Raw genomic sequence first — 27,314 nt, forward strand, 5'->3', positions numbered from 1 at the left:
AAGAAAAACTGGGGAAGACAGCTTCTGCTGACCTCCAGCCTGAACACATGCGCGCGCGCGCGCGCAGCGCGCGCGCGCGCGCACGCACACACACACACACACACACACACACACACACACACACACACACACACCGGACACAAAGGTGAACTTCAAGTGAAAAATCTTGTTTGTGAATATACTTATCTCTTCTAGTTTTTACAACAAACAAGCTTTTAGATTGCAGCTTTCAGATTACAAAGACCCATACCTAACTTCCTGTTAATCAAATGTAATTCTTCCTCTTTCTTGTCTTAAAAATGTTGGTGGAGGCCGGGTGGTGTTGGTACACACCTTTAATCCCAGCACTCGGGACCAAGGCCGGCAGATCTCTGTGAGCTCGAGGCCAGCCTGGTCTACAAGAGCTAGTTCCTGGACAGGCTCCAAAGCTACAATGAAACCCTGTCTCGAAAAACAAAACAAAAAAACAAAACAAAATGTTGGTGGGAGTGCTCTTGCTCCCCCCCACACACACCTCAGGGAGTGTGCATGTGTGTGGGGAGTGCTCTTGCTCCCCCCACACACACACACACATACACCTCAGGGAGTGTGCATGTGTGTATTAGTTCTGTATAGCGGGGAGACAAATCTATTCTGGAACTATTAAAACGGTTTCCATATGTTTTTTTGGTAACATCAAAATATGGTGATAGGTGTTTATCTTCTGGGTGAGAATGATGTCATTCCCCATGGGGTTTATTGACACAAAACTTCCTTTTGTCCAAGAAAAGTTCTCAGTGTCGTGAATATGGCTTTAATTAACTGATACACTGATCTCTTGTTGGTCTTGCCAGAGGGAAGGTCTGGGCTTAGTTGTGTGGACTGCTTTGTGGAACACATAAATGACCAGGGGCGATCTGCTGTGCTCAGTGTACTGTATTTGCTTGTCCGTTTCCGAATGCCACTGAGAATCACTATTCAGAACATTCTGTGGGACTAGTACGTTTCAGAGTATAAAGGAATTTGGATTTACAACCCATCTTAAGAAGGAAAAGGCCATATTGTACCGTGGACAGAACGAACAATTATTCTTACCTTTACTCATGGGACTAAATCTTTGAGAGTTATTTTGAAATATAAGAAATTTCCCTTTGAATTTGGGGAAGCCACTCATTGATCTCTGTTCCTCTACTTACTTGTTCACAGATTTGCGGCAAGTTTATAGAAATCATATGATTCAAAGTATAGATCAATGCTGTAAAATTGGAAGCACCATCGTTGGGGTCTGCTTTCATGTGGCATCCCTAAATTACAACGGTGGTGTGGGAGGGCACTCTAGTTCAAAATCTTAACTCCACAGCCACTGAATCGTGTAATTCTTAGTTCCCCATTCACGGACTAGGTTTTAAAATGCAGCTTCTGTCGTTAAATGGATAAGCACCAGCAGCCGAATGTATTGGCCAATTTAAAAATAATCCATAGCTCTAAAACGGTGCAGAGAAAGTCAAGCTCTAGGCCAATTTGTGAGCGTTCTCGCCCATCTATAAACACAGGTCAAAAATCTGCTGACGTGGGAAAAGTGAGAAAACTGCCCAAATAACGCTAAAGGAAGCACAATGGCTCTCCACGTCGTTCGGATGCCTCTTTGGCTTCTGCAAGCGTCCGGCTGGTAGCGAGCCGCGGCCCCCAACCCTCGCGCGCTCGCTCGTCCGCTCGCCCTCCCGGGGTGGGCCGAGGTCAGTTTCGTCGCAGCCCTCGCGCACCCGTCCGCTGAGCGCCGGAGCTCGGTGTCTCCTCCTGAACTTTGCACCCCGCGTGACGAGCGCGGCCAGGCGAGCCGCTGCGCCACCCGCGCGGGTCCCGGTCGTCCCCTCGCGCCGCCCGCCCCGCCGCCCCGCGCTCCGCGGGAGGAGCCGCCGTGACGCGGCAGGGAGGAAACGCCGGCGCCCGGCCCGCGCCGCCGGGAAGGAGGAACAGCCAGCGCGCTGGGCTCCGCGCCCGGCCGCCCGGACGCCGCGCAGCCGCCGGGTAGGTGCGGGGCGGGTGCGCGGGGCCGCGCGGCGGGGTCGGGGCCGGGAGTCCGCCGCGGCCGGGCGCGCGGTCTTTGTGTCCCCCGGAGCGAGTTGAGCGGCCGCGGCGTTGAGCTTGAGCGCGTGGGTGGACGCGGGCAACCCGCGCGGCCCCCGAGCTGGGTAGCGGGCGGGGAAGACTGGAGAGCCCACCTGAATGGGGACGTGGGTTACCTGCGCCGACCCGCGTGGGGTGGCTGGGGCCCGGAGGTCGTCGTCGGGGTTAAGTGGCCGTCCTGATCGATCGACAGGACTAGAACGCATCGCCACTCTTGCAAGTTCTCAGTTCTCAGATTGGAACCCTTCGTTGGGGGTAAGGGGGGGGGGGGTGACTCTGTTTTCTACCGGTCTGCTTCTGGTTCTCACGGTTTAAGTACTGGCACGTGCCACCTAAAAGCGCCCTGAGGTTTTCTGTTCTCATCGTCGTTGTTGGTGATGGTTCTTTGCACCAAATGCCGAACATTTGCAGGAAGAGACTATGCCGGGTGCACTTGGGATTCAAGAATAAATGCTGAACACTCAAGTCTCAGCACCTTTTGTCAGGGTGGAAAACTAAACTAAACAAAACCCCGAACCGCCTGTTAGGTATTTTGATTCTTCCCTCCTCACTAAGTTGAGTGTTTACCCAACGGGCCTGGAGAGTGCCTGCTTTATTTACCAAACACAGCTCTTACTATGAACTGGGCTGTTTCCTAAGTGCTTTATAAATATTACCTCAAATTCTTAACTCAAAATATTCAATTATCGAGGTTGTAGCCATGAAGAGGTCGTGCATGCATTAGTTCCCCGAATGTCAAAGAAAGAACTGGAAACGTTAGAGAAGTTTCAGACATATTTTCGGAATATGGGTGTGCCCTCTGCCCCCTAGGCTGCCACTCCTATGAGACAGGTTTTACCCCTCATTCCTGTGGGAAGCTAGCTTGGAGCAATGAGACCTGTTGCTAGCAGGTCTCAGGCCAGATCCCACGGAGCTTCAGAAAGGTGGTCGTGGTCATTCGCTGTCCTCTGACCAATGCTCACAACTCTGGCGTCAGAAGTTCCCTTTCTTGAAACCGCCACTGTGCTGAGCTTGGTTTTGTTTTTAAAAAGGAGCTTTGTTTCAGATCTGTTTGACAATTCATATGACCTTGGCTCAGATGGGCGCATCAGATTAAACCTGAAATGAACTGTGAATGTTTTTGTTTGTACACATTAGCATAAACAGTGTTTGGTAATCTTCGGCAGTGCATTGTGAGTAGAGATGAGTTGGTGGATGTGGCCTTTAATGTTAATAAAGAGGATTCTCACACACACACACACACACACACACCCCACCGCCAGAATTAGTAATCATTTGAAATGAGTATTTTGGGCCTGGTACCGAGATAGCAAGGGCTTAGGTTGGCGAATGAGCAAGGCTGACATAGGGTTTTGGTTTTTTTTTTGTCACTGTGGTGTTAGAGACATAAAATCTTTGTATTGCACTCCCTGTTTCTTGGTTCTTTTCCTTGTAATTTTTCACTTCCTGGGAGGTAACTAAGTGAACTGATAAGGCTGATGTAACAACAGGCCTGTGAAGTGTTGAAACATGGAGACCTCCCCCTCTGGTATGGTAGGTGCCCCGGGCTTTGTCGGTGCTTGTGAATTACCTAACAACTGTTTGCTTTAGGGTTCCTTAGACATCCCCACAGGTCTTCAGAGAGACCTTGTGAGGTCAGGAGCCCTGTTTTAGAAACTCCCTTTTGTACAAGTAAAGACGCTGGAGGCAGGAAATTGTTGATTTGCTTTCAGCACTGTTTGCAGAGCTGATGGGAGGCTGAGCTCAGGCGGTGGAGGTGTAAGAGACGGACAGAACCTGGCACGTGCAGGCCTGTAATAAATACCTGTGGAATGAGTGACTTCAGATCGCTTGCTCTCCCAAAATACCGCTGTAATTGATTTGTGCTGAAGAAATTTCCAGGCCTCACCCAGTGCCTCTCTTACTTCAAACAGTGTCTGACCCAATGACTTTTCTGTAGAAGGGACAAAGATGCCTCTCAGACTCAGGATTTACCATTTCTGGTTTTTGAAAAAGAAATTAGCATAGTGATTAATTTTTTTCTTCTGTCAGTTACCCTACCTTTTTTTTTCCGGCTTTGATGGAGTTTAGGTTGGCCAGATGGGGTTAGTACTTATGCTGACGGCTTCCTTACTCCTGTCTCTAAGCTGCTCGGATGTTTGATTGAGTTCAAATACAGTGATAAAAGGCATCTCTCTCTCGTTTTCCTCCCAAAATGGATGACATGTAGAGTGTTTTTTAAAAATCTAATTATTTTAGTGTCTTCTAAAAAAGCAAAACAAACAAAAAAAAAACCCCAAAATCTTCATTTATTTATATCCCTTAAGCATGGCCCTCTGCATCCTCAAGTATGTGGTCCAGATGGAAAATATGGCCGTTACCTGGTAGAGGACCTAAGAAGGGCTATCGGATGAGGTGATCCCACTGGGACGTTAGGTAGAGAGAAAACCTTAATGGAGCCGAGATGAATCAGTCGCCTGTCAACCCTCTGTGTGGGGGTGAAGTGCAGTGCTTCTCAAACCTGCCTTGTTGTAGAAGCCACCATTACTTTTTTCAGGCTTCACGTGTTCTCTCTTTTAAAACTTCATGTAAATTACGGACCAAACTGCTGATTCATGAAAGTCGAGTTATGTAACGTGTTATTCCTGACAGAAGCGGCTCCCACATTCTTTCAAGTGAAGCAGTCTCTGCCTTTCTGTACCTGTTCCTTTCCTGATAGTGGAAGCTGGGTCTTGACTGACTGTCCCCAGCCATTTCCTGGAGAAAAGTGATAAACCTAAGAACTGCAGAGCAGCCCCATCGTTTAGTTGACAGCGGCAGACTTTGACTTAACACCGGCTTTCACCTCATTGCTCTTGCTGAGAACATGTAGTATCGTATGTCGAAAAGGCCCCCCCAAGGGGCTACCTGTGTGAGGCCACGGCTGAGGGCTTCGGAGAGAATTAGGGCAGTGTATAGCAACCCTCGCCATTGTTCGGTTTCTCCAGTTCATCCGTTTCCCAAGGGCCTTGTAGATGTGCCCAAGTTTACCTCTGTGGAGCCACAATTCTAGTTAAAACCAAACTGTATACAGCTCAGTTGGTAGAGTGAGTGCCTGGTATGGGGGAGGCCCTGGATAGGATCTCCTTTGGCATCAATCAAACAAACAAAGCCAACAATAAAAGCCTAGCAGGGCATGATGTACCATCCCTGTAAAGACAGGGGCATTTGAATCCCCAGTTTGAGGGCAGGCTGGAATACACAGCTAGACCCTGTCTCAGAACCAAACAAAATAAACCCCATGCTGCTTTCTTGTGGGGTTTATGGGAGAGTTTAAGAGGCCACAATATGAAGGCGGTTGTTGCACAGCGAGGGACTGATCTTTTGTAAGGTTGGAGGTAGGCATATGAGTGAAAGAGGAAATGTTGATGAGATTCCATGCGAGATTCCTGTGTAATACAGTGACATCTTACAGCAGGTAGGTAATTCTTCCTCTCTTGCATGTTCTCTCTCCCTCCCTCCCTCCCTCCCTCCCTCCCTCCCTCCCTCTCCCTCTCCCTCTCTCCCTCTCCCTCTCCCCCCCCTCTCGGTTTTTTAGAAACAGGATATTTCTCTGTGAAACAGCCCTGCTGTCCTGGAACTCACTCTGTAAACCAGGCTAGCCTTGAACTCACAGTGCTAGTATTAAAGGCACGAGCCACCACTGCCTGGCTAGGTAGTTCTTTCTTTAGGCCACAAAGTGAGGGGCTTTGCAGATAATTTAAAAAGTAGAAAAATGATTTAATGGCTTGAAACATAATAGGAAGGGTGATTCTGGGTGGAATAAGGGCCTGGATTTTGTCCCTTTGCAAGGGTTTCCTTTTCGAGATGTCGTTATTTGCACTGTGAGTTTGCTCTGTGATTTTAACAAAAGAGCTCTGCTTACATAGCATGAACTAGTCAGTATGAGTCAGGGTAACTCTCCACATATGCATATGTATTGCATGTATGTTTGTATGTGTGTGGGTATATGTATGTATGTGTATACATGTCGTTCCAAGCATGTGTACGTGCGCACGAGGCTAGATGTCAACCTCAGGTGTTATTCCTCCAGAGATGTCATCTTGTTTTTGAGACAAGGTCTCTCACTGTGAACTTGCCATCAGGTGGGTCAGCTGGCCAGTGAGCCTCGTGGAATCCACCTGTCCCTAGGGCTGAAACTACAAATGCACGTCACCATTCCCTGCTTTTAACGTGGATTCTGGTCATCAAACTCAGGTTCTCAGGCTTGCATGGCAAGTACTCTACCAATGGAGCTATCTCCGAGCCGCCGCCCCCCTCCAGTTTTCTGGTATATTTGCCAAGTGAGTTGATAACAAGCGTTCTGTTCTCTAATTAAAATGTATTTTATAACACTCATCTATAAAACATGGGATTCTGGGGTTGGAGAGATTGGCAGGTAAGAGGACTTGCTTTACGGTCCTGAGGCTGAATCCACCCACGTACAAATGTGGATCAGTGCTGATCTCTGTAACTCCAGCTTTGGGGAGTGGAGACAGATCCAGAGACTGGATCAGCTAGCTTAGCCAAAAAGGATGGCTTCCAAGTCAGTCAGGGACTGGCTCAAGCAATAAGGCAGAAGTGATAGAGTAAAAGAGCCTGGCTCTGGCCTCTACGTGAACGTGCACAGGCACAAACTCTCACAGACTCACACACGCGCAGCACACACACACACTTGCATTCACCATTGGGACTGGTTTGGCCAATCTCTAGACTCTGGGATGTTACTTCCCCCAGTTCAGTGGCATGCTGTTAGGACTGGAGTAGTTTGCTTGTTTGAATTGAAAATGGGAAAGACACTTATTGCTGTCATTATTTGCTTTTTACTTTTTAATTGTTTCTGAACTGGAAGGTCTCACTATGTTGCTCAGTGGGGCCCCCAACTCCCGGCCACAAGTGATAATCCTGCCTAGGCCTCTTGAGTAGCTGAGGCTTCAGGCACATGCCACCATGTCTGCCGTTATTCTGGTTTTTAAATAAAAATAGATTAAAGTTAGGCCAGTTCATGCTTGTGATCCCAGTGTTTGGAAGTCAGAAGAAGCCGGGGAATTTTGAGAGTTCCAAGCTAGCTTGGGCTATTCGGGCATCTAAAACAGAGGCTGGTTAATTTTAAATTTCTGAGTTTCCAGTTCACCATTCACACGTGTAATGCAGCACGGGTGCATGAATAGTACACTCATATATGAGATATTAGATAAATGGCCAGCTTGGGGACCTTGGGAGATGCATATAAGCATGTGCCATTGGGTGTGGCCATTAGGCAGTCTTGTATATGCAACCGTATTTGGAGATTTTATAGTTATAGCATCCCTCTCATGTTTAGAGCACACTGTGTTACAGCTAACACCCAGGTCTTCTCACTTTTATGGTCTTTTCATTCCTCTTCCACGATGCTGCCTGAGCCTTGGGTGTTGAAGTTACATTGTAGATGTACCAACTGGGCCTGCGCTTCCCATGCTGCCTGAGCCTTGGGTGTTGAAGTTACATTGTAGATGTACCAACTGGGCCTGCGCTTTCCGTGCTCAACTGTTCTCTGACCTGTGTAGTAACCTCCATAGCTCCCATGGTGAAGGGTGAGAGGGCCTTTACCTGTGTAATAACCTCCATAGCTCCCATGGTGAAGGGTGAGAGGGCCTTTACCTGTGTAATAACCTCCATAGCTCCCATGGTGAAGGGTGAGAGGGCCTTTACCTGTATAATAACCTCCATAGCTCCCATGGTGAAGGGTGAGAGGGCCTTTACCTGTGTAGTAACCTCCATAGCTCCCATGGTGAAGGGTGAGAGGGCCTTTACCTGTGGTGTAAGTATTTAGACAACCTACCGTGATCTCTGCCACCGCAGGTGGGTGGCGACGTTTCCGGTATTTGGCACGAATTCTCATCTATCGAGTGATCCATAAACCCAGTTAGCCTGCTGCTGGTTACCTTCAATATAAGCTACTACTGCACCACTGGGGATCTCTAGCTCAGCAGGTCGTCAGCAGGTCATTGGCGTAGTTTGTAGGATGCTCAGCCGGATCAGATGGCTTTTCTCCCTTGGCAGCTTTCATTGCGCCTTCTGATACTAAGAGCTAGTCCTCGGCAAGGTGGCTGCCAGCTTGCTTCCTCCAAGTCCTGTGTCTGAGGTTTGTGGTGTCTTCCATAACTGAGACTTACCTTTCAGTTCTGGGAAACAACCAAGGATAATGGCAACAGCCTATTTGGTTTCAGAGTCTCTTGGATTTCCCTCCCCGCCACCACCAGTTTGAAGGGAAGTTTCCTCTCGTGGCACTGGAGTTGGATTCTTGTTGTTTGTTTGTTTGTTTGAATTGTGTGTATATGTGTGGTGTGCGCACAGCAGTCCTGGTGCCTTCGGAGGCTAGAAGCATCAGTTTCCTCGGAGCTGGAGTTACTCACAGCTGTGGGCCATCGGGGTGAGCGCTCAGTCAAAGCAGGTTCTTTGCAAGAGCTATGCACATGGTCTCAAGCACTAAGCCATCTCTTCTGTGCGGGCACTAGAGTGTTTGTTAGATAATAGATAGCTCTTTGGGGAAGGGGAATTGTCAGCTGGTGTTGTGTAACTCCATTTAAACTACGCGCACGCATGCACGCACAAACACACACATGCACGCACGCACGAACACCCAGTCAGGCCGTTGCCTTTTCCCCCTCCAGAGCACCTGTGTCCTACTAACCCCTCTCCAGAGCTACTTCTCTTTTTGACCCCATGTTCTCTTTCTGCTTGGCCTCTAAAAGAGAAAGAAGAGAAACGCAGCATTTTTCTCCCTGGCTCCGAGTCGCTTCTTTCTGTACAACGTTTTCCAGTTTCATCCACTTACCTGCCTATTTCGCTTGATATTTTACAGTTGAACAGAACTCCATTGTGCGAATGCACTACATTTTCATTATCCATTCACTGCTTGGAAGATGTGGAGGTCGTTCCCGTTTCCTAGCTGTTGTGAATGGAGCAGGAAGGAACATGGCTCAGCAAGTGTCGCTAGAGTAGGATATAGAGTCCCTTAAGAGAGTTTTTTAGGGGCAGTCGGTGGGGCAGAACATAGTGGGGAGTTTGATTTCCTTTGATATTTATCTTCTCCCCACCCCTGCTTCTTTATTCCATACCAGATTCTCTGAGCCTCCTCTTTTCAATCCTTTTTCCATATCCAAACTCTCAGAGGATTGAGAACTCACCATATGGTGAGAATGACTGATCACCGTGCAAACATCAGGTCTTCACCGAAGGCTGTGTTCTTTAGAACAGGTCTGTTTTTTAAAAGCAGACCCTCAGCTCAGTGGTAGAGCGCTTGCTTTGCCTAGCATGGGCGAGGTCCTGGGTCATCCTTAGTGCCGTACCCTCGTACAGATCCCAAGTTTACTGGTTCTCCCAGATCTATAGGGCTGGCTGTCACAGGGAAGCCTAGGCACAAAGCACTGAAGAGAGAAGGGTGACAGTGGTGGGGTGGGGGTGGAGAGTGGGGAAATAGGAGAGCTGATGAGGGGGTGGGGCACAACCTCTCAGCCACTGTCTCCCCTTATCTCATAACTTGTTATAACTTCAATTATGACTTCCAAAAATATACATAAACATCCTAAATCCTAGAAGCCGCAAATGATTTTTTTTAAAAAAAAAAAAATAGGGTCTTTGCAGACATAATCAAGTCAAAGAGTGAGGTCATACTGGAGTTGAGTGAGCCCTCATCCAATATAACAGGGGTCCTTCTAAGAGGAAAGGCTCAGAGGAGATGACGTGAAGACCCATGGGAGCCTGCCATGTGCTAGCCGAGCAAGAGAGTGAGTGGTGTGCGCACAGCCAAACTGATACATCTGTGTTGGTTTCCCAAGACAGCGTTTCTCTGTCCTGGAACTCTGTAGACCATGCTGGCCTCGAACTCACAGAGATCCATCTGCCTCTGCTTCCTGAATGGCCTAGGCTTTTATTTTATATGCATGCACATACATGTTTTCTGAGCTGTTTTTGCTTTGTTTTGACTGGCAGTCTAACTCTGTAGCTCAGGCTGTTCTGAAAACCCCTATAAAACCAAGACTAGTCTTGAATTCAGGATAATCCCCCTGCCTCAGACGCTTGAGTTCTGGGATTACAGGTGTGAGCCGCCATTTCAGGCATTCAGTGCCATTTTAAAAACATTTAAACAGGCTTGCCTTGCGGGTTAGAGTCGTGCTTATGTAGCCAGTGAGCGTCAGAGATTCCGTACACCTTTGAATCAGTTATTCACTGTGTTTCTTGGCCAGCTGCCATACCCCAAACTGGCTAACATTCCTGGAAATTTATACTACTGCTAATAAAGAGAATGAGTGGGAATGTGTGGACGGATTGACAAATCCACCCACAGCAACAGAAAACGCGTGTTCTCTTGTGGGTCATAGGTGTGTGTTGTCAGCACATCTCAAGCACGTGATAATTAAGGAAGAAATGATGGCGTACTTATAGATAATTTACTGTAATCACCAAGAGAAGCAGAAACGATGCATCTGAGCCAAGGAAAAGGTGGTTGCTCAGAGGTTGTTAGCAACGACAGCAGCTGAACTTGAGCTGTTAAAATGCTCTAAGCATAAGTGCATTGAGGTAATTGGTCCGTCCACGCTGCCGTCTGTCAGTAGTGGAATAAGTTACCTTGGTGCTTCTTATTGTTGAAGGAGCTGCGGGCAGGCCTGCTTTTCATCCCACCCGGCTCCCACTTGGCTAGCTTATGCCCCGTAATAACAACACACAAACTGTATTCATATAAACACTGCTTGGCCCATTTCCATTAATGTGTGTAGCACCACGAGGTGCGCTTACCAGGAAGATTCTAGCCTACGTCCATCCTGAGTCGGAGCTTCATCGTGTCTGCCCCAGAGAGGAGGAATGGCGTCTGTCTGAGGTGTTTTACCTCACTTCCTCTTCCTCCCAGCATTCTGTTCTGTTTTCTCCACCCACCTATGTTCTAACCTATCAGGCCAAGCAGTTTCTTTATTAATTAACCAATGACCTTCCTCCATCATCTTATGATCCTATTTTATTCTAGGCCATCTTGGGGCAGGGGATGGTAGCACCTAGTAAAAGCTCATGCACACACCTTTCTCTTTGCATTCTGGCAGCCCCAGTTTTTCCAGAGGCATCTGTGTTGATGTCTCTTCCCTTCCTTTTCATTCTGTCAGTTTGTGTACAGTGATCCATACCTGCCCCTCCACTCCTGCATCTTCCTCTTTGCTCAGGGTCCTCTCTCTGTCTCTGTCTCTCCCTCTCTCTCTCTCTCGTTCCTTTCTCCTCTTCCTAGCCTTTGCATCAAACAGATCTCTCCATCCTCCCTTTTTCCATTCGCTCTTCACTTTAATCTTGAGCAAAGAAGATGCTAATTACAGCGGGACGTTTAAGAGAGGGCCTTTAATAAGGAAAAGGAAAGCTTTTGGTTCGCAGGGAAAGGCAGACATTATGAAGAATGAGTGGTTTCAACTTCGAAGGCCTAGAGATACCTAGTAATTCCTTTCAAAGTATCCACAGAAGTTTCCTACCTCCTCACCACTAAATAAGCTGTTTCTCCTTAAGCACTGACATGAACGAAGACATTTGAAGCTATTTATAAATTTTTCTTTTAATCGTGTTATTGCGATTTTTTTTCCTGTAAAAAATGTTGGGCATATAGATGTCAGGTCAGATAGAGTGTTTGGTTTGGAAAGGTAACTCCACGATATGATACAGTTCCCTTTAGACAATACATCCAAAGTTTAAGTTTTTGGGGAGTCAGAGTCTTACTATGTCTGTCTGTCTGTCCCTCTGTTGATCCACTCATCTATCCATCACCATCTATCCATTCATCGATCCACCTACCCGTCCGTCTGTCCATCCATCCATCCATCCGTCCGTCTTTCCATCCATCCATGCATCTTATTTTTATAGATCTAGAAGTCATTATTTTTTTTTAATAAAGCACCACCTTTATGATCTTGTTTCAAAGGACTAATAGTGTTTGCCAGCACCTTGCCTTCAGTGTCACTGGGAGCAGTATGCTGGACAGAAGTGATGTTAAAGTGGAAACCTTTGTTTTGGCTCCTGGTTCAGAGATTTTTGGACCATCATAGCCGAGAAGGTGTGGAAGGAGCATATGTCGGACCTCTTCAGATACTGGCTGGCCAGGAAGCCGAGAGTGCAGCTAGAGCAGGGGGACAATATAACCTCCAAAGGCATACCCGTCGTGAGCTGCTTCCTCCAGCCAGGCCCTATGTCTTCCAGATGCCACAGACCTCAAGTGGAGGAACTAAGCCTCACGGAAGACACGAGACTTGGGAGTGAGGGACATTTCCTATTCAGACCGGGGCTTTGTTTCTCTGTAGTGTTGTCAAGTGCTGCGACTACAGTTCATCGTGAAGCCTTCCGTTCCGATGCTGCAAATGAGGTCAAATGCGGAGGTAGTGTTAGGGCATTGAAGAAGCATTTAGTTGACATCTGCACTGTTCTGACTGTGTGCTTACTTGTTCCCTAATATAGCTATTAAATACACCAGCATAATTAGTAAAAAAAAAATGTTTTTATCTTTTCCCGTGATATCTGATGTTATTGTCACGTATATGGTTTACCTACTTAAGATTATGTAAGTGTGGTGCCATGGGAAAATGAAAGTCCTTTTATGCTTATTATTTGCATAATTCTTCTTCCCCTTTGCATGGCCTACACTAGGCCACGTGTTTTCTGTCATCAGGATCTTTGTAATTTGATTCCCTATGGTTCTGTATTCCACCTTTCAGAGAGCAAAGAGAAAGGAATTGGTGTTTCTGGGGGCAGAGCAAGATGATTTTATCAGAAAGCCACAATAGAGTTGGAAAGATGAGTCGGTGCTGAAGAGAGCCGGCTGCTGCTGCAGAGGATGTGGGTTTGTTTCCTAGCACCCACATGGTAGCCACAACCATCTGTAACTACAGTTCCAGGGGATCCCTCTTCCAGCCTCTATTAGACACCAGGCATGCAAATGCCTGCACAGACACACATGCAGGCAAAGCAGCCATGCACAACAACTTAAGGTCACAAAACAAAGCAGGGGAAAGATAAATAACCCAATTTTCCAAATGAACAAAGATTTTGAATAGATACTTCTTCAAAGAAAATTTATAACTAGCCAAAGCAGAGCATGAAAAAATGCACAGTTTTGAGTTATTAGGGCCCTGAAAATCAAAACCACAATGCCACTTCCCGTCCACTAAGATAAGAACTTTCGTTAACAAGTGTTTGAGGGTATGTGAAGAAATCCAAACACTTGCGGCCTGCAAGACAGTTTGGCGGGTGAACGGTTTGCCACATGAGCCTGGCATTCTGAGTTCCATCCCTAGATAAAGGACGACAGAGAGGAATGACCCCACGAAATCATTCTCTAACTTTCACCTGCACACCGTGCGGACTGTAGTGTGTGCGTGTGTGCACATGCATACACACACAATAGTAATAATAATAATAATGAAAAATTTAAAAAGAATGCTGAGACATTATACACGGACAAGAAAACCATAAAGTCAAACAGTCTGGAAAACGGTTTGTGAGTTCCTCAAAACAAGTTAAACAAGAGGTGCATATGGTCCAGTCTGCTCTTAGGTGTACATTGGAGGAAAATGAACACATATGGGCACACAGCACTGACTCATAAATATTCACAGCAACATTATTCCTAACAGCCAAAACATGGCAGTCACCCAGGTGCTCCTCAGGAATGACACACTAAGCAAAGCACAGTCAGTGTATCTACACAGCAAAACATTTTTCAGCAGTAAAAATTAGCACCGCATGCTTCAACATGGATGAACCCTGAAAACATTGTGCTGAGTGAAGAAAGCCAGTAACAGAACACTACATATTCTATGGTTTAATTCTTATAACATACTCAGAGCGGGCAAACCTATGGGTGTGGAGAGGAAGAGCTAAGAACAGCGGGTCCAGGTTTCTTCCTGGGGAATGACAGTTCTGGAACTCGGGAGAGATGATGACTGTACAACTTTCCAAATAAGCCACTGGCTGAGGGCTTCTTCCTGTTGTTTTATTTCGGGTTGGGTTAGCACAGGTCCCTTCTGACTTGCTATGTAGCAGGAACTAACAGATTCTCCTTCCTCAGCTACCTGGTTGCTGTGGTTACTGACACAACCAGCCGCAGGGGGCTCTCTGAACTGTGGGTTGAAAGGGAAAGTGAATGGCCTGTGAACTGTATCTAAAGGCAGCCGCTTTCACAGCATGGGTACAGTACAGACCCCCATCCTCTCTACTTACTCTAACGTCTTTCCAAGTTTCTGCAACTCTGCATTTTCTCAGCATCTCCTTCCTCTTTGCTACTGATTGTGTGCCTTCATAACAGGCTATCTGAATTGAGCCTGTCGTAAAGAATAGAATTGTAACCATTTCTGGAGGCTAAAGTTCAAGTTCAGGTGCCTGTGTCTGACCTGAAAGGCCCCCTTGCTATGTCACCGTGCAGCAGAGAGGGACGAGGATGAGGAGGGTCCGACTCTGTATCTGGACTGCACAGTTAAAGCATCAGTCTACTTCCATACACCATTTTAAAACCGCATTGATCTGATCTGAGAGGACGGGCTCCTTTCAGTCAGCACCTCTCTCTCTAGAAGACCCCATCCCAACACCGATACCTTACGGATTAATTTCCTATCGACAGCTTGGGGAGACATAGTCAGGTCACAGCAGCCACCCTCCTGACCCATAAATGCAAACACATCTTATTAGATAGAGCTATTATGTTAAAGTACAAGAGAGTTTAGGCCTAAAATGTTTACCATTTTTCCTTGTTTGAGTCTCATCTCATATCTGCCAAGCTAATGACCACCCAAAAGGCAAAGTGAGGATTACTATAAGTGATGCTGGTACCCGAGTAGCTTCATAACACAGTGGTGTCTGTTGCTCTTTTCAAGTTTAATGGACACTGGTTACTAACACTCTGTTAGTCTGGCAAAGAGCATTCAAATTTTGGTGGTTCAAGGTTTCAAACAACCAGTTTTTAAATGTAGACTTTTAAGTCCTTTTCTGTTAGACAGGAATTATATTTAATGCATTTTCAGTCAGGGTTCTTGAAGTCTGGCACCAGTTTCTAAACTAAAACGTTAAGAATCTTCCAGAATAATAAAGTAAAAATACAGAGCCCGTTTCCAGACCCACGTAGCTGCCTCATCAGGAGAAGTTATCTGGGTTGTCTGTAGGTTAGTTTTGCCTGTGCTTGCTGAAGGCAAGCCATTGATAGGCACAGGGGAACAAGGAAAGGTGGGGAGACTTGCAGGGATGCTGATATGGGCATCAGCCTTTGAGGCCTTGCTGTGCCCAATGTGTCCATCTATAAATGAGACTATTTGTCCAACCATAGTTGTATCTAGACTCTTCTTTGTGTAGAGTCTTTCTGATTCCCAGCTCAGTCTCTTTCCTTGCTCTATGTTAGTTTTGCTAGTTTGCTAGTTTGTTCTATTTGATTGGTGTGTTTCCGAGTTCTCTGAGTGGTTGGGGTGCAGTTGCTCGTGGCCTCCTCTTTAAGCTCCTTTCAGTCTTCTGAGACTGGCAGTGACATTCCCTTTTCCTGGGTACCCTGATCTTAGTGGGATAGCTCTTCTCCCTCTTTCTTCTCAGTGTAGCTAGAAGACACCACCCACCCACCCACTCCTACCCATCCCTAACCCCACCCTAGCATACTGGACCAACTTTGTTTGTTTGGGTTTTGGAGACAGGGTTTCTCTGTACAGCTCTACAGCTCCGACTGCCCTGAAACTCACTCTGTAAAACAGGTTGTCCTCGAACTCAGAGATCTGCCTGCATCTGCCTTTGCCTTCCGAGTGCTGGGTTAAAGGCATGTGCCACTTCCCAGCTCAGGTCCAACTTTTAACGCTATTGTTTGTGATGTTTTTGCCTTTCTTTCACTGATCTGTGCTCTCATAGCTCATTACTTCCTTCCATTTGTTTACTTTTGATTGAGTTTACTCTTTTTTTTTAATTTCCTTTTTCTTTTCCTTGAGATGGAGGTCTTAGACTGGTCTTGAACTCCTGGGCTCAAATGAACCTCTTGCTTTGGTCTCCTGAGTAGCAGGGACTGTCGGTGACTGATAAGATTCCTGACTCTTTTTTAAGATTTGTTTTTATTCTGTGTGTTTGCACCCATGCCTGTGTGTGCACCACATATGAGCACGGTTCCCGCAGAGGATGTGGGAGTCCCTGAACTGGAGTTACAGATGGTGCTGAGCCGCCATATGGGTGCTGGGCACCGAAGCCAAGTCCTCTGCAAAAGCAGGAAATGCTCTTAACTGCTGAGCCAGCCCTCCATCACCCTTTTTAGTTTCTGAAGCTGCAAAATTAGGCTACTGATTTGAAATCTTATTTTAATATGGGAATTTAGAGCTACATGATTTTCCCTGAATATGTTATTAACTCATTTCCAAAACATAGGATCTTGAACCTAACTGATGTTAGTAAATAGTTAAATTTTCTTTCTCGGTTCATGGTGACATCTATGAGAATTCTATGAAATAGATATCTCCGAATATTCAGTGGTAGCAAAGCTTGTGTGAGATCTGACTGTTAGAGACAACTTATCAGCATTGAGTACAGTAAATTCCTTTCCTCAGTCAAAACTGTCTGGACATTTCAATGTTATGGATAATGCACTTATTAAAAAATTAATTTGACTTTTCCTTGTATGACATAAAACATAGTCTTTATTTTAAAAATTAGCTAGTGTTGGCATTATAAAAAATTAAATATCCACATTTTTGCATGATCTTTCAGTTAATAAGTTCTATCGTATAACAAGACTCATTTAGAAGGCCATTTGGCCTGATGGAGGATGTAGGGTCACGATATAGAGAGGAAAGTCTAGAAGGCGTGTGTGGAATCAATAGCTGGAAACATCATGTTGTTACCTTGGATGAAATAACATTTTAGAAGAAAGTATAGGTACCAAACAGCATCTAGAGAAGAGTCAACCAGGGTTGTGTTGTGGGGGAAAGAACACAGAACATGAAGAAGGAGATAGCTGTGGGAATCTTTATAGGTCTTGGCAAAGAGGCTGTTACTCAAAAATGCAGTCCCAAGCAATCTAAATCTGTTTCCATCTCTGGAAGGAAAATGTCTGAGAGAGAAGCCGGCTGTAGACACACATCCTCTGCACTCGCGTGGTTACTACAGTAACTGAATTACATCTTTCCGTTTAGATCCTATGGCAGTGCCCTTGGCAACGGTGGATGTCTAACAGCGCGGATGCGATTATAGCTTAGGAACTGACCTATGAAAAAAATGATGGCCGTGGAAAAGCTTGGCATAGTGAAGGGTGTGGAGATGGTTCCTATGCACGAAAGCAGACCTGTCTCCTGCTGCACACCGTTTACAGCCTCGCCTGAGGGCTTCAGACAGCCTGCGCCCTAGTATTCCATCTGCCACTGACTTGTTTGACTGTAAATAGCTCAAAAGTTTTCCCCTCTAAAATTCTATGGTTCTATTAAATTCTTACGAAAAAGAACTTGAAAGATAATTCTTCCAATAAAGATGGAAGTTTTTGTTGTTGCCTTCAACTTTTTCAGTTTTAACTGGGCTGTGCTGCATGAATAAGATTCTTGATAGCATTATCTAAAGCCAGGCAGTGATTTATTTGAAAACAAAGGGTTTCTTTGCAGTGTCATTTAGCTTGGCATGGTTATGAATCCAAGAATTATTCTACACGAACCAGAGAACAGTAATGTAGTTGTACTTAAATCCAGAGTTCCACACAGCCATTCACCAGAAATGAACTGAGGGGAATGGTCACTTCCAAATTTGCAAAGTTCTAAGATGCACTGGTGGAACTCGCAGAAGGAATCACAGTAAACAAGAGTTTAAAAGTGTGGTTCAGATCGTACAAAGCCGACAGAGAAACTGCTGCTTTTGCTGTATTTGTTTGGGGTGGGGGAGTGTGTGTGGTATGAAAAATCCAAGGTTGACATAAATTTTAGAATTTTTACCATTTGAAATGTGTGTTATGACCAAAGAATGGATCAACATGTTTGCTAGTCTTTGCTTTTCAGTGGATGACTTCAAATGACATAAGATGGAATCTCATATAGGTAGCATGTTTTACTGAAAAATCACTGAAGTTGTCGGAACAAAACCTTTATTTTCTATGGAAAGAATTCACTTTTAAGTCAGGCGTGGTGGCACATGCATGTAATCCTAGCACTTGGGAGTCCGAGGCAGGAGGATTGCCAGTTTGGAGGGCAGGCTGAGCTTCTTAGTGAGTATGAGCTGCATAGAAAGATCCCATCTGAAAGAGAGAACAAGGCACACTGAACATGTCAGAAGTGTCCTGGGCAGAATGGAGGAGCAGCCGTCAAGTGTGCTGGGTCACAGTCCTGTGTGTGTTATTTAAACAGTCCAGGCTTTTCATTCTGTCATTGTCTGGGCAGATGTTGTCTTCCTCAGACTAGGCACGAGCATTACTGCTGCATTATCACCTTGTCCCCTCCTTTCCTTCTTAAAGTTTTGAAGCAGGGTCACATGTAGCCCAGGCTGGCCTCAACCTCGCTGTGTAGCTGAATGTGACTTTGAACTCCTGACTCTTCCTCCTCCACTTGGGAAGTACTGGGACTGAGGTGCAGCCCCATGTGCAGCTTTAAAGGGAGAGAAATACAGAAAACAGTTTGTAATGCATGAGTCACTAGCTTTATTGCACAAGCACGCGCAGATGTGAAGAACTTACCGGCACACTGCTCTCTTAAAAGGCCGGCTTTTTAATCCTTAATGAAAAAGATGGTATATATTGTTTCCAAGGAAATTGGTTCCAAGACTTGCTTTGCTGTTGTTTTATGGTTTATTTTTTGTTTCATGTGTGCGTGTGTCTGCATGTGAAGAGGGTGTTGGTAACTGGAGTGGCAGGTGGTTGTGAGTCCTCTGATGTGGATGCTGGGAACCAAACTCAGGTTCTTTGAATGAACATTGAGCACCCTTAACGATGGAACCATTTCTCCAGCCCCAGTCCCAAGACTTCTACAGAACCCTGAAGAACGCAAGTCTCGTATATAAAATGGCATGATATTTGCATGGAATCTACAAGCATCTTTCTGTATTTACTTATTTATGACTGAACAGGTCTCATGTATTGTAGACTAGGATCATCTTGAATTTATGGTTCTTATATCTTTACCTTCCAAGTGTTGGGATTTCATGCATACAGTCTTACCTCTCTTAAGGAAATGCCAGGGATTGAACCAAGGGTCTTGTGTGTGCTAGACAAGCGCCCTACAAATTGAGATATATCCGCGGCCTCTAGATTGTTCATTTATAATATCTAATGCATTCACATATGAAATAGTTGTGATCTTATGTTACTTGGGACTCAATGACAAGTATGTAAAGTCTGTGCATGCTCAGTGCAAGCGTTGATTTAGACATCTAAAGAACATCTGCTGAAGAACATCTGCAAGTGTGATATTAAATGATCAAAGCAAGAGGCTACAACAGGGCATGTTCACGCATCGCCTCATTTGGACGGATTCAGCATTCCATTCGGAAGCTCGGGAAAATCAGATAGTGTTTTGGAAGTTCCTCAGGAGTGTGGGGGATTATGCATACGTGCTGGAGGTGAAACCTTGGCTCATGTGATAGGTGTGTGCTTTTCTACTGAGCTACATCTCAGCTCTCTAGTTTCAACTTTGGTATTTTTGTCTATAACCAAAGGATGAATCTTTGGGGGCTTGTGATGTCTCAGTGGGTAAAGGTACTTGCCACCAAGCCAGATACCGTGAGTTCCGTCCCTGAAGCCCACACTGTGAAAGGAAAGAACCAATTCTTAGAGGTTGCGCTCTGCTCTCCACATTCGCTCTCTGTCATGAGTGTGTTCCTACACACATATGCACACATACGCATATGCACACCCCAAAGAAATACAATATAATGCATTTTTAAAAAGAGGAGTGAGTCTTTGGACTGTGACACTTAAGAAATCCTTTATCCAAACATTGGTGTAATCTTATGCAAACCCAAAGTGTATTCTCTTTAAAATGTATCTATCGCTCATGAGATGACACAGGTCGGGAGAGTCTCATCGGCAGGAGGTGCTACACGTAAGCACGGCAGGCTGGCTCATGGTCCACTATCTGTCTCTAGCACCTTTGAGAGATTATGGTTAGCAATAATTAAGAATGGACGTTTACACTTGCCGAGAGTTTAGTTAAGTGATGGCTCACCCTTCTCTCATTAAGTTTATTCACCTATAGAATGGGCACAGTAATGTGTCATGGTATACAGGGTTCCTGAGTGTAAGGGTGATACTATTGGAAAGCGCTTGTCGTGATGCTGTGACATGATAAGTGTTCAGCAAATGTCAATAATATTCTGGAGTTTTCTTTACGTGTATTTACGTGTATTGTGGGTGCCATTTTATATGCAGTTGAAAGCCTTGAGTATTGTTCCTCAGGAACCAGCCATTTTGTGTGTCTGTGTGGGAGATGTATCTTCTGTGTGCCTGCGTGTATGACTGCATATATGTGTGCAAGTCCACGTAGAAGGCAGAGATCAGCCTTGGGCACCGTCCAGGAGGAGCTATCCTTTTCCGTGTTTTGAGGCAAGGTCTCTCACTAGGTCTCCATGATTGGGTGAGGCTGGGTGTCCGGCCAGCCCCAGAGGCCCTGCTTGTTTGCTCCCAATGCTGGAATTGCAAGCATTTGCCACTTTGACCGGTTTTTATGTAAGTAAATAAAAAAAATTTATTACTCGTTGTATTTATTTAGGAAATGTCTTGGAATTCACCGAGTAGGCCGTGCTGGGATCTACCTGTATCCTCAATGCTAGGATTTTAAGTTTTTTAAATTAGGTAAACATCTTACTGAAAATTATCCTCCAACCGCCCCCCCCCAGTGTGTGTGTGTGTGTGTGTGTGTGTGTGTGTGTGTGTGTGTTACTGAAGATCAGACTCAGGGCTTTGCTCATCTTCAGCAACCACTGTACCACTGAGCAACTCCTCAAACTCCTAATATTATTTTTGTAGAGGAGAGTTAACACACGATCTTGCTTATCTGCTTGGCTGGTCTGGTGCTCAGTGTGCACCCAGGCTGGCCTTGAATTTGCAGCAATCCTTCTCCTCCAGTCTTCTGGGTGCTGGGATCACCATCCCCAGCTTCCTAATAATGCCCTTTTGTTCTCTTTGCGATACGGTCTCCTGTCACAGAGCCTGGCCGGTATCCACCAGGTGGCCAAGCATCTCTTTGAGTTCATCCTCTTGTCTCTGGCTCTCAGGACTTGGGATTACAGGCACAGGCCGTCACACCAGGCTACCTAATAATATTCACTGTTCGCTGTATTTCCTGACCTAACTTCTATTAGTTGTTTCAAATGAAGCCATATCACAACCTTTTCTTTTATTATGTCCTGTTAAACTATGGGATAGAATTTGGATTACAGGAAAGGACAGTGGTTTCTTTGAGATGAGTTCCAACCTAGACATAAAGCTGGCAAGACCACGCCCCCTAATGTCAGGTATCCAGGTGTCTGTTGCTGTCTCTTTGGACTGGATTACCTGTGAGCGGGTGACTGAAACTACTCCATGGCTTTACCTGTATCTTGTGCTGATAACTCCCAGATCTGTGCCGTGTACCATGGCTGGTGTTCTTCATCCTTCAGAATGATGCGCCATCTGCCTGCTACTAGACAATTAGTTTCAGATGGTGCAGCCTCTCAGGCCACTTACAGTAAGCATGCATACGACAAGAAACAGTCTGGGAAGACAGCTCAGTTGGCACAGTGTGTGTCCAGCAAGCACAAAACCCTCAGTTTGGTCCCAGATTTGGGGATTGAGGGGCAAGAGATTCACAAGTTCAAGGTTATCCTACATAGCAAGTTTGCTACTACCTGGATAGCCTGGGACTCTGTCTCAAATTAAAACAAAACAAAAAACGAACAAGCAATAACAGGGCCACATTAAACAGGAAGTCTTCAGTATGGGAAGGAGATTTTTGCCAACTACAGAGCGGAGGATTAATTGCCAGGATCTATAAAGAAAATCAGAAATGAAATGCCTAAACCCCAAGCCATCCAGTGTATGAAAGGGCTACTGGATTGAAAGCCCTCAAAAGAAAAATACAAATGACCAATAATATTTGAAAAGCGTGCAGCATCCTTAGCCATAGGAAAATAAAGAGTAAAACTCCTTTTGAGGTCCCATCTTCCTCTGACCAGAATGGCTGCCGTCAAGAGAAAAAACGCAAACGTTGTGTAGGACGTGGGGAAAGAAGAGCCCTGCTCACTGCTGGGGAGAACGGAAACTGAGGGAACCACTGTGGACACTGATGTGGACATTCCTCAGAAAGCTAAAAGTAAAACGTCACACTCTCCAGTGTAACACGCCAGGATTCCATCTGTGCTCCCTCTACTTTGATCCCTTGAAACCCTGGTCTGTCTCCTGCATCTTGGAGTGGCTCCCGGGAAAGAGACTCCTCTACATCCGACTTCAATAGCTCTCTATTAGTTCTTTGTATTGATTTCGGTAACCTACAGTGAGGTTGTGACTGCTGTCATTCCTACATATAAACCCCCAATATCTTCACTATCAAACGTAAGGTTCTTAGCCTAGCATGTCGGGTTCACTGTGATTCTCTCGTTCTGCATATCTGCTAGTCCTAGGCTCATATTCTTAGCGCAACCCATAGTAGTCACTTGTGCATACTCTATGCTAGTGAATGGTTTACTGGTCTGTACAGGCAACAAGAGCCACCTTCCTCAGGACACCTTCCCTAACGGCTTTTCCTCCTTTCGCTGCCTCCTAGAACTGAGACACTTGTCCCTCTCTGATACCTCCACCATAACCACTGGGTATTTCTAGCCTTCTGCACTGGAGCCTTCTGATGTGTTTGCAGTTTTGCACCCCTCCAGAAACACATTCAACTGACTTATCTTGAGAAGTCATGGTTGTCATTGAAATCGTTTATTCAGAGGCACTAGCACAGTGAGAGGATTAAGGAACGATTTGGTTCTGAGACTAGTTAGTTCAGCCCCTTATAATGGATCCGTTCCTGTCTGAGGCATCACATGTTTCCTTTACATGTGTGAATGCTGACACATATGTAACATGCCAGCTCCCAAGGCTTTTTGTTCCTTTAGTTATGAGTCAAGCCAAAATCAATGGGTTTTATTATTGTTGCTGCCTTTATTTTTGTTTGTTTGAGTTGGGCTTTTCTTTTCCACGCAGGGTACTGAGTCTAGGGCTTCATGCATGTCGATCAAACATTCTCCCTCTGAGCTATATCTCCAGTCTCTGAAGTTCTTTGATTATAATAGCACAACACATAGAACATAATAAACCCTCAAAAATACTTCTTAATAAATACAATGCTTCACCCATGCAAAGTGAGCATTTGTGGTTGGTTATCCATATTGGTGTGGTCATCTGTTCACACCTTAAAATGCATGCTAAAAAAAAAGGAGAAAATTTTCCATTCTACCCTGCATTCCAGCGGAGACTAATCTTCTTAAAGCTCTATATTAACTGCATGCCTACCTTTCTTAACTCACAATAGCTCTTTATTTCTTCGAGTTGAAACTCATCACTGTATTTCACCTATTTAAGCTTTTCTGATGAGCCCTTCTACAGAGTCCGTCTGTACTGTTAGATCAGTTTACACCATAGGTAGAGTAAGCAGAGAATATAGATTGGGTCTTGTTTAGAACAGACTTTGACTTTTCAAATATAGGCTAAAGGATCAGGATGTAACCTCTAACTCTGCATTTTGGTGCAGTGAGTGTCAGCTTTCTGTCTGTGTGTGCGCGCGTGCATGCCTGCGTACGCGTGTTCAAACGTGTGTGCACACACTTACACGAGGAGGCCCTGTTTACATTGGGTATCTTCCTGATCGAGCTCCACCTTCTACATTGAGACAGGGTCTCTTGCTCTATCTGGGCCCAGCAGCTGAGCCCAGACCTCACTGTTTCTTCTAGCAGATTGTGCAGCAAGGGCCTTACCCCTGAGCCATCGCTCTAGCCTGATTTTGATCTAATTTTGAGGGCAGAGAAACAGGTGTAATTCAGGGTTAAAAGTATTTGGAAGTGCCCAAGGAGCCCCCAGCAAGAGCATGTATCCTGAACTGTGGGACCAGGGGTGTTTCTCAAGTTCTCTGACATTATTTGCTGTCATTTGTCAGGAAGTAAAATGCGGATCGAAGAACCAGCACGTACAACAGTCTAACGTGGAGGAAGCCTGGGCCCCTAGAAAAGTGAAAGAAGTCTCTCTTTTATTTTTTAAAATGTGTTATAAATTACAAGCCTGTGCTTATGGAGTCCAAAGGTGTTGGCTCCTCTGGAGCTGGGCTATCGGCAGGCGTGAGCAGAGCCAGGTGGGTGCTGGGAATCAGACTTGGGTTCTCAATAGCAGTACAAGCTCATGGCTGTGAAACTACCTGTCCAGCCTGGGTGCCAGTACACAGAAGTGTCTCGGTTACTGTAATTGGTAGCAAAGGGTGTTTCCTCTCCAAGGGCTACACCTTACTTTCACATTGCCCAAATCAACTCATCCTTTTACTTCATGGAATGTTCTGGTAACAAAATCCAAAAGAAGAAAATGAACTTGGGTTGGTTCACCAGGCATTCATTTACTCCTAGCTATATGATATGTTTGACATTTAAAATTTAAATGTATATAATTTATATGCACATAAAATCCACGAGTAAGTGATCATGAGTTGATGTCTGACGTTTGCTGGCAGCCTGCACCGTACTCTCCCTGGGCCTTGTTTCTGATAGAGTGGACTCTTGGTGTATTTGTCTGTCTCCTTCCCCGTCATCTCCCATCCTTGCTCCTGTAAGAACTGGGCCTCTGTGTGCTACCGTTAGCATCGTCCCTTTTGTCTTTCTATTTTTGAGCCTTTACCGTACCCCATTCACCTGCATCGCCCTTCCCCCTGCTCCCTGCCTGTTGAATATGGTTGTTTATTGGAAGCCACATACATGCTTTCTCTGATGTCTCCTGTTGTCTTCATGTGCATTTAACTCTTCCCATTCTCTGCACTAGTGCGTTTTCTTCTTGATAAACTATGACACTCTTTTGCAGTGGTTTTAAAAATACAGATCGCAATCCATTACTGAGTCATGAAATCAGTTTGGGAGTTCTGAGCAGTGTTTCAAAAGGCCTGAATTAAATAGACCAAAGTAGAAAAATATCAAAATTTGCTGTGTACAAAAAATATAATCTTCTTTCATGGTAATTTTATCATAGGGCTATTTCACTGTATAAACTGTGATTCCTTGTGTTACTGTGGGTTTTATCAAAACAACTGAGAAAGAACTGTGGGCTGGGGACCAATGTTACCCAGATCTTCAGACACTGTTTAGGGACAGAGACTCTTCACTGAGCCTGACCACTGCATTCATTCTAACTAAGTGTTGGCTGTCTTTGAACGTGTATAGAAGTCTTTCTAAACACAGTTCTAGATGTGCCCTACCACCCTTCACATAGTCAGGCCGAGAACCGTGAAGTCTTTCCGTTCTGTTTCTCCCTAGGGAAGCTTTCTCTGGGAATATTCATCTTGCAGCTCCTCCTGTTGTCATCCTGGAAATTCTCAGCTTCTTACCCATGCTCCTTTGGCTCATCCTGTTATTCTGGGTCAGACACAGAGCCTGATCGCTTCCTCTGAAAGTATGTATGCCTGGGAAGTAAATTGTTCTGTATGTTCATACGGGAGGTGAAGCCCAGGCTCCATTGATGCTGAGCCAGCGCTCTTCTGCTGAGGTTTACCCGTGGCTTTTTAGCCCTAGCTTATCTGCGCATGCCTGTCCCCATCTCCTCTCTTTACACTGAGTGATAGTCTGTCTAGTTAGAGAATTCTAGTTGGAAATTATTTCCCTCAGATGTCAAAATCATTGATGCATCGTTTTCTGCCCCCCATGGTTGCTGCTTCAGAGATCCTACCATTTTTATGTCTCAGCGTTTACACGGGACAGTTTCTTCCTCTGTGGAAACTTTTTCGATCCCTTTGTACTTTCTATTCTATACTTTTACACTGAAATTTTTCTCTCTTATGATGAAGAGCGTCTCTTTGCTATTATGCTAGAATTCATGTTGTTCTTTTCTTGGAAATTTTTGACAATTTTATGCTTGCCATTTGATTAATTTACTAGAGAAATCGCTTTCTTTCCATAGTCCATGCTAGAAGTTTTGAATTGATTCTGTAATTTTTCTTTACTGTGTTTTCCCCCTGTTGTTCATCTCTTGGTATTTTTTGTTCTGTTTCCCGCAAGACTTCCTCACCTCCACCATATTTTCTGTTTTTTTTTCTTCAATTCCATTATTATTTTCTAAGACTTGTTTTCCTCGGAACTTCTTTATTATTTCATTTGTAAAAGTTTCCTGTTCTTGATTCAGGAATGTATCTTTTAGTTCTATTAAGGACACTTCCCGAGTTTGTGTGTCATCCCTGTCAGGACCGTGCTAATCCTCTTCGTAGGCAAACTTCAGGGCATGCGCTACTGAAGGAAGCCCAGCTCTTTTGGTTTTTAGGAAAGAAACTTTGGAGAACTGAGAAGATAACTCAGTAGTCAAGTGCTTGCTGCTCACGGGGACCTGGGTTCAGACCCCAAGCTCCCAGGTGAAAGGAACTTGTGGTACAGCCTCTGATCCTAGTGCCAGGGAAGGGAACAAGCAAACGCTGGGGCTCGAGGCCAGCAGCCTCGCCTACTCCTTGAGTCCCAGGTCCCAGTGGTAGACCAGGTCTTAGAAAACAAGGTGGTGGCTCCTGAGAAACACCAGAGGTGCGCGCGCACACACACACACACACACACACACACACCCTCTCCCTAGTGCACTTGCACACATAAAATCAAAAAGACTTTGAGTGTCTTCTAGCATTGTTTCTGCAGGGAGGAGACTGGCAAAGGTTGAGCCAGCTGGGGAAACTGCAGTTGTTTGAGTCAGTAAGATTAAGAGGCCTCGTGGTAACTGGAAGTTGATTCGCTGTAGAGGCGTATTGAAGTACAAATGTCCTGAAAAGCCCACGGTGGTAGAGACGTAAGGAGATGGGTGATATGGATCATTTGGGAATTGATTAGGGGAAAACTCATTTGTTCTTGTGCACAGGTAAATGGATTGCTTTTCCATGACACTAACGAACTCAGGAATGTAATCGCAGTTATTTTAAGGTATACCTAAGCTTGTTTACATGCATAGAACTGTATTTTGTGAATGAGGATTTTAAGATAAAAAATAAATTGTTGATTTTACTTTTAGTGTATCTGTTTGAGTGCATGCATGTGCACCACGG

At 45.2% G+C, this 27,314-nt stretch overlaps 1 protein-coding gene across 1 annotated transcript in view; it reads left to right on the forward strand.

Annotated features, from left to right (window-relative positions):
• The first annotated feature begins 1,917 nt into the window (after nt 1–1,917).
• Sgk3 (serum/glucocorticoid regulated kinase family member 3) overlaps nt 1,918–27,314 on the forward strand; it is a 111,761-nt gene continuing 86,364 nt past the window's right edge. Inside the window, exon 1 of the mRNA XM_075971347.1 lies at nt 1,918–2,007. The gene's annotated coding sequence lies outside the window, so the exon portion shown is untranslated. The remainder of the gene's footprint in view (nt 2,008–27,314) is intronic.

This window comes from Microtus pennsylvanicus, chromosome 5, assembly GCF_037038515.1.
Source record: "Microtus pennsylvanicus isolate mMicPen1 chromosome 5, mMicPen1.hap1, whole genome shotgun sequence".
NCBI lineage: Eukaryota > Metazoa > Chordata > Mammalia > Rodentia > Cricetidae > Microtus > Microtus pennsylvanicus.